Raw genomic sequence first — 8,720 nt, forward strand, 5'->3', positions numbered from 1 at the left:
TACCTTTCTTTCATTTATGAAGCTTACTTTCTCTGGATACAAAATTCTCAGCTATTAATTGTTTTGTTTAAGGACGTCCTAAAGATAGGACCCCAATCTCTTCTGGCTTGTAGGGTTTCTGCGAGAAATCTGCTGTTAATCTGATAGATTTTCCTTTATAGGTTACTTGATGCTTTTGCCCCACAGCTCTTAAGATTCTGATGGCTGTGTGCCTAGGTGATGATCTTTTCCTGATGAATTTCCTAGGTGTTCTTTGAGCTTCTTGTGTTTGGATGTCTAGATTTCTAGCAAAACCAGGGATGATTTCCTCAATTATTTTTTCAAAAATGTTTTCCAAACTTTTAGATTTCTCTTCTTTGAGAATACCAATTTTTCTTAGGCTTGGTTGTTTAACATAATCCCAAACTTTTTGGGGGCTTTGTTCATTTTTTAAAATTCTTTTTTATCTTTGTCAGTTTGGGTTCATTAAAAAATCTTGTCTTGGAGCTCTGAAATTCTTTCTTCTACTTGGTTGATTACATTTCTGAGATTTTCCAGTGTATTTTGCATTTGTCTAAGTATGTCTTTCATTTCCGAAAGTTGTAATTGTTCTTTATTTATGCTATCTATTTCTCTGGATATTTTTCTGTCCATATCATCTATCACTTTTAAAATTTATTTAAGTTGGTGTTCACTTTCTCTGGTGTCTCCTTTCGTAGCTTAATAATTGACCTTTTGAATTCTTTTTGTGGTAATTCAGAGATTTCTTCTTTGTTTGGATCCATTGCTAGTGAGCTAGTGTGAACTCTTAGGGGTGTTAAAGAATCTTGTTTTCTTCTATTACCAGAATTGTTTTTCTGGTTCCTTCTCATTTGGGTAGACTATAGCAGAGGGAAGATCTCAGGCTCAAGAGCTGTTGTTCAGATTTTACTGTCTCATGGGGTATTTCCTTGATGTAGTAGTCTCTACCTTTCTCCTAGGGATGGAGCTCCACTTCAGGGAAAATTCTAAACAATGTAATCAAAAGGGGGGAGCAAACACTCTCTCTGTCCTTATACCATAGGATATTGCTTCATTACATCAAAATATTTTAGTTTATTCTTTTTAACCAAACTCTTTTATACAACCCTCAAAATGCTGCCTCCAAGTATCAGAAGCATGTCAGGTAACTGGACAAGCTTGAGGACATGATGCTTTTTGCTATTTCATGCAGATCCCAATTTTGATCTGTTACAATTTTCCTGTAGGCTGCAGAACACCCTTTTAGCATTTATCATAGTGCAAGACTGCTGGCAACAAATCTCTCCAGTTCTCCTTTATTTGAAAATGACTTTATTTCCCTCTTAAGATATTTTTCTGGATATAGAATTCTGGGTTGGTAGTTTGTTGTGTGTTTTTTTTTTTTAATGTCATCCCATTATGTTCTGGCCTTCACTGTTTCTGATGAAAATTCAGAAATCATTCTTAATGTTTTTTTCCCCCAGTTTATGACATGTCTTTTTTTCCCCTCTGTCTGCTTTCAAAAATATCTTCGGTGTTCTTCAGTTTGACTATGGCCCTTTAGATATGCTTCTCTTTCTATTTGTGCTGCTTCTGATTTGCTAAGCTTCTTGGATCTACAAGTTGATTTTTAAAATCAAATTCAGAAAAAATTTGCCATTGTTTCTTTCTTATTTGTTGTGTGTGATTTTCAGACAGAAATAAATTTATCCTTCTACAGCATATGTCCTGAAGTATCTGGGCTTTACAATGCCTCCCCTCTTATGGGCTAGAATGTAGTTTGATCAAATCATTTAAGCATTCAGTACTTTCGTTTTCTCTTCTACAGGAGAGAAAATTAAAATCTTTAATTGGTCAATGCAATGGTGTTTATAAAAGACATAAAAAGTATAAGTAAATGGTGGGCATTCTTTTGTTTGAAGCATTTCTCCAAGAAGCCTTGCTCAAAATGCACATATAATTAATTATCCTCTGTTTGTTAACAGATCCTAAGACTCATTTGCTAAATTACCTGACGAACAGCAAAGCCCCAAATAAATGTATATATTCTTTTGTTGGGTGTGAGGAATTAAGCACAGGAAAAGTTCCCAGTATGGGCCCACGGGTTCTGGTAGAGTTGGCAAAGGCAAGTGGACACAGATATTCCAGCCAGTACCGATCAACAGCCTGCCTTTCTTGACCAGTGGGCATGAGAACCAGTTCATTAATCCTTATTATCAAATGTGTATTGCACACAAGAGAATGGGCAAAAATAACAATTTCAATGTTGTAATATATTCAGCTGCAGCAAAACAAAAAGGTAGAACAGACATACTGTCAGAATTAAAGTCTTCTAGTTCTCTCCACTCAATTGTCATTGGTTTAATCTGACAAATGTTTCCTTTAGGGCTCGTTCTTTGTCTATGCATAAATTCTAGCACCAAAAAAAAAACAGAAATGTCATAACTGCAAGGGATAAACAAGGTTTCTAAATTACCTGTTTCATTCCTTTATGTTGCTTGGAATGCTAATGTCAGTCTGATAAAGGCTAGCTCATTGTGAGGAAACAAATGTCTCTGTTGGTGTAAATGGCTCCTGAGTTGTTCCCTGGAAGATTATGTGTGATGGGCAGATAGAAATCAATGTTGGAAATGAGTGGGACTGAATGAGGTGTACTGGGAAGAAAGATGTACAGATTAGGGGGTAGTGATGACATATACTAGAAGGCAGGAGACAAGGATGCATGCTAAGTGAGAGAATGAGAACCTAGACATAACATGAGTCTGCACATTCATATGAGTGAATGAGTCCAAGAAGAAGTTGGAATGCTGCCCATGGTATCCGCCAACATCTATTGGCATATAGTGTTCCTTTTAATTGGCAATGTGTCTCATGAATGGGAAGAGATTTTTGGTATGAACAGAAGGTCAGGAACCACTACAAGCACACTTAGATTACTATAGAGTCAATTAGGGTCTTTATTCTTCAAGTTTTAAAATTCTACTCAGAATCAATCAGCAGGTCAGCAGTTACATTGACTATTACGTAAATGCTTTATGTACAGACCTTTACAAATCTCAAGATTTCTCACATGAGAACAGAGGTAAGCAAATCAAAGCCTTCAAAGAAAGAACATACCAACCAGGAGGAGAAATTTGTATTTTTGGTTCTTACAATAGCCAATCAAAATTTTACTCAGCCAACCTGATGGATGGTTGATAGTGAGATGATATGCTGTTCAGGATAGCTGACAAATAACTCTCTTTGCTCAAAACCTAAGCAGGAAGTCTAGTTAAGAGTAAAATAATCAGCCGGGTGCAGTGGCTCACGCCTGTAATCCCAGCACTTTGAGAGGCTGAGGCGGGTGGATCACGAGGTCAAGAGCTCGAGACCATCCTGGTCAACATAGTGAAACCCCGTCTCTACTAAAAATACAAAAATTAGCTGGGCATGGTGGCGCATGCCTGTAATCCCAGCTACTCGGGAGGCTGAGGCAGGAGAATTGCCTGAACCCAGGAGGCGGAGGTTGCGGTGAGCCGAGGTCGCGCCATTGCACTCCAGCCTGAGTAATAAAAGCGAAACACCGTCTAAAAAAAAAAAAAAAAAAAAAAAAAAAAAAAAAAAAAAAAAGAGTAAAATAATCTCAGTTGGGCATGTCTGTAATCCCAGCACTTTGGGAGGCTGAGGCAGGCAGATCACTCAAGGTTAGGAGTTTGAGACCAGACTGGCCAACATGATGAAACCCCATCTCTACCAAAAATACGAAAATTGGGCAGTGGTGGCACATACCTGTATAATCCCAGCTACTCAGGAGGCTGAGGCAGGAGAATCTCTTGAACCCAGGAAGTAGAGTTTGCAGTGAGCTGAGATCACACCACTGCACTCCAGCCTGGGTGACAGAGTTAGACTCTGTTTCAAAAAAAAAAAAGTAGAATAATTTCCTAAAACAGGCATAGCAGTGATCCCAGCTCTGTGCCATGCTGAGTGCTCGAGCCTGATCTAGTGAGCACATCTGCAGAGCATGGGGGTGGTCTGCCTGAAGCAGAAACTGAGGAACCTTTGGGAAGAAACTGTACCTTAGTGGAAAAAGTCCAAGTCCACTGTCCAGTTCAAGGCTAGCATCAAGGGGGAAGGGCATTTCTGATGATAGCCAGGTTGTTCATATTGTGTCCTTCAGCCTAGTTCTCAGGATTCACGGGAGAGGAGACTAAAAAAATGAGAGAGAGTGAAGCTTGACAAGTCTATGCAGGCCGTGAGGGCACAGGCAGCACGGATGTGTGGTGGTGTGCGGCTGTGTGACAGAACTGGCCACTCTGGACGTGAAGCTTACCTTCCCTACCTGGAGTAACACCAGAGCACAGGACAGACATAGCTGGAGAGATGACTGGGGTTGAACTGTAGATGTGGTACAGATCCCCTTGGGCCCTCCGGGAGTGCGTTGGGAGATGTTTGAATGAATGAAGTTGTGGCATACCTAGTGGATACCTGATAATTCCTTGTCTGCTCACATTTCTTCCTTCAGGAGTTGATTCTTCCTCTATCTCTGGTTGCTTATGGAGCTGCCAATCTCCCGCAGCCCCAGCAGCCCTCATATTCCACAGAGATAGGTATGTGACCAGGCTAACCAACAAGAGAATACCATTCTTACCAGAATCATGAGAGATGCGTATACTCGGGCATAAGACCCTAGCAGAGCCAATCGAAGGCCTTTTGCCGGGCTGAAATAATGGCTGCAAGGGGCCTCCATCTATGATGCAATCTGTAAAGACCATTCTTCCAACCAATGGAGAGATCTGACACAAAATCACTACAGTCACCAGGGAAACTGTGAGATGGAGAGAATGAGGCTGATTTTGAGGACCTGGCTCCAGCCATATATATATGGGGTTCAAACCCTGAACATTTTATTTACCGAACAGTGAAATTTCAAAATTTCTGAAATTCTTTTACATCTTGTTTAATCTTATGGATGAGTTACAATTGAGTAACTCCTGGCTAACATAGAGGAAGGATCACTTGTTTCTGTTTTTCACTGTTTGAAATGGTGGATGGCTGTGACCTGTGGAAACACATATCTCAGAGGAAGAAGGCAGAACAAATCATCCCTTCCTCAGTCTCACACCTAATGTCTCCAATTGTTCTAGGGAATTTCTTCACATGTACCTAAGTATTTGTCTGAAAATTCTTTTAAAATGTGATGGTTTCATAGAATGATTGCTGGTGAATCTCATGTGCCCAGGAGTTCTTTCTTCAAGGACTCATACCTCTCTTCTCTGGAATGAAGCCTTGTAGTAGGGGATTGGGGACCCTGATTTCCAACAGCCTGCAATGATCTCAGAGCATCCATTTACCTGAGAGATTAAGGGAATGGGACCAGGTGCAGTGGCTAATGCCTGTAATCCTAGTACATTGGGAGGCTGATGTAGGCAGATCATCTGAGGTCAGGAGTTTGAGACCAGCCTGGCCAAGACGGTGAAACCCCATCTCTACTAAAAATACAAAAATTAGCCAGGTGTGGTGGCGCATGCCTGTAGCCCCAGCTACATGAGAGGCTGAGGCAGGAGAATTGCTTGAACCCAGGAAGTGGAGGTTGCAGTGAGCTGAGATTGTGCCACTGGACTCCAGTCTGGGTGACAGAGAAAGACTCCAAAAGAAAGAAAGAAAGAGAAAGAAAGGAAAGAAAGAAAGAAAGAAAGAGAGAGAGAGAAAAGGAGGAAGGGAGGGAGGGAGGAAGAAAGGAAGGAAGGGAGAGAGGGAGGGAGGGAGGAAGGAAGGAAGGGGGGAAGAAATGGGAGCTGTCTTTTGGGGATAATGAGATTTCCCATCTGTATTCAGTTGGGGAGGAGTTGGGGAGAAGACAGTAGGGCTTTATCCTTATATGGCTGTTTCATGTAGAACCTATGATTTTCATTAGGCCATTCAATGTCCACACATCCATGGAATGTACGAGTACCTGCCCCAGGCCGACATTCTGCATGGCACACTATGGTGGGCAGATAGAACACTGCCTTTATGGAATTTATAGCCTAGGTGGGGAAGATAGACAAGAAATTAATGATGAAATGTGGTATGTGTTATGAATGAGACAGTATAATGTATTAATCAACTCTTGGTAACAAGTGAGATAATCCAAATTCAAACTAGCTTAAATAAAAAGAAGCTACTTACTGACTGCACAATAGCCCTGGGTACAGATGTCTTCAGCTGTGGCTGAATCCAGCACACCAATGGTGTAATCCTGTCTCCCTCCACCCCCATCTCTATGTCTCTCTGGCCCTTGCTTTCTTCTACATCTGCTTCATTCTCAGGTAGACTTTCTTGCTGACAAAGATAGCCCTGGGCAATCTGGAAATACATTATTCTAAATATAATAAGATCCTGAGATCTCATAAAAAAAGAAGTCCACTCTCTCTCAGTCTCCATAACAATCCTTCAATTATTCAGTAGGTCCATGCCCACCACTGGATCAATAATTATGCCCAGAGATTAAAGGTTTTGTTTGCAGCTTGTCTGGTTTACAGGTGCAACCTGAGGCTGCACTGAGAATCTAAGAGGTGTATTCTTGAAGATTTGGGGGAAGTCCTTAAAGATATTAGCATACCTTATACCATGTGCTATGGGAACACATAACAGCAAATGTCCTGCTGTAGGGCATCAGGAGAGGCTTATTTAGAGGAAGCTGATGTGAAGATTGAGTAATAATTCTTTTTTCTTTCTCTTTTTTCTTTTTTTTTTTTTTTTTTTTTTTTTTTTAGAGACAGACTTTCATTTGCTGCCCAGGCTGGAATGCAGTGGCACGATCATAGTTCACTGCGGCCTCAAACTCCTGGGCTCAAGTGATCCTCCTGCCTCAGCCTCTGGAGTAGCTGGCAGTACAGGTGCACTCTCCACCATGCCTGGCTCCATTCTGATAACAATAGCGAATATTTATTGAATGCTCCCTATGTGCCAGGCACTGTGCAAAGCGCTTCACATATATTAACTCACTTAATCTTCACCACAACCTCTGAAGTAAGAACCAGTATTTTGTCCATTTTAGAGAAAACAAAATTGAGGCACAAAGGAGTTAAAGGACATATTCAAAGCCCTGCAGGTAGTACATGAATAGGGTGTCGCGTAAAATAAGTGGGAGGAAAGAATGATCCAGGTGAGAACTAGCAAGTAGACAGACCCAGAGGAATCACTGAGGAGCTGACACAGCCTGGACTGTGGGAGGACAAGGAAGTCTGCAAATTGGGGATGTCAGCAAGCCCATTTCCCCACTGCCTTGACTGTACTTTCAGAGTATTGTTTTCAGAGACTTACATGCCCATGCAGTTTGCCAAGGATCTGGATGATTAGCAGCATTGAATTCCCAGCTCATTTCCAGAAACGTGGCCCAATGCTCTGATCAAAAAGCAGACCTTGAATGAAACTGGTCTTTTGAAGAAGCCTGCCCGGTGTGACCTATTAATCCCATGGTTTTAACGACATTGCAGTAATTGTGTTGTTGCTTGCTGCAGTTGGGTGACTCTGTTTGGCAAGTGGGCTAATTTTAGAGAGATCAGCCAACCTAATTTATCTGCCATCTCTCCCTTGGTCCTGAAATCACTGATACTCCAGTCACCTGAGATTTTTGTTTGTTTTCTTTGTTCATTTTTTTCCTATTGGAGTGCTCTTCAGGGCATAGATCAAACACCAGTGGCTACACTTCTGGATATCTTTCACTTTAATAACAGGTCACCATCCCCATTGTGAGTGCTCTGGGACCCGAAGTCTGGAACCACGCTGTGGAGAAACACGGTATGCATGCGCCACTCCAGAGCCTAAGGACACAGGATCAGCAGTGCTATATTTCTATTTGCAGAGACGTTTGGAGGAAGAGCATCTCTTAAAACCTACCCTGAGCTGGGCACAGTGGCATACATCTGTGGTTGCAGTTGCTCAGGAGGCAGAGCGGGGAAATGCTTGAGCTCAGGAGTTTGATCATCATTGGGGTCAAGCCGTCTGAAATCCCACTCTGAAGTGTGATTGGGAAAGATGGGGGAGGAGATAGCAATGGGTGAAAAGACCAGGCAGAGGCATTGTTGGACGCCGTCCGGGTATGGTAACAACCATCTGACTACCTTCAGCCACCACGTTGCTCTTTGAGTGCACTTTGTCTTGGCTACACGAACAACTAAGATCTGCTTTAATCTTTACTTCCTTAAAAAGATCTCAACCAAAAGCTCATGACAATGCAGGATTTATATTAAGAATATTTAACAACCAATATGACACAGGCATCGACCAATCAAAACAGGTGCTGAGTTATAAGCAACGGTTCAGTTGAACTGGTGCTTACCAACTGACCAACTAACTCTCAGCCCTGCTGGTTGGGATCGTGTATTCTCTTTTGACCCAAGACACAGCATCCAATATCTATTGCAAGACAACCAGATATTCCTCTGGGCCAGTGGCTCTCAGTGGAGGCTGATTTTGCCTTCCAGGGGACATTGGCGACGTCTGAAGACATTTTTGGTGGTGGGGTCTGGTGGGCAGAGGCCAGGGATCCTGCAACTTATTCTACAAGTCTCAAGGCAACCACCTACACAAAGAATTATCTGGCCCAAAATTTCCTACTAGTGAGGTTTGATGGCAGGGTCCTATCAGCTTGTCATCTTGGGGGTGTGCCATGAGTTCACAATAAAAAGCCATTTATAAATACCACTGCTCCTGTGGCTTCTTTCCACGTTAAACTCTACTAGTCAAACAGTAGAATAGCCAGGCACTGATCCCCCCCC

The sequence above is a fragment of the Cebus imitator genome, unplaced genomic scaffold, assembly GCF_001604975.1.
Source record: "Cebus imitator isolate Cc_AM_T3 unplaced genomic scaffold, Cebus_imitator-1.0 Scaffold103, whole genome shotgun sequence".
Taxonomy (NCBI): Eukaryota; Metazoa; Chordata; class Mammalia; order Primates; family Cebidae; genus Cebus; species Cebus imitator.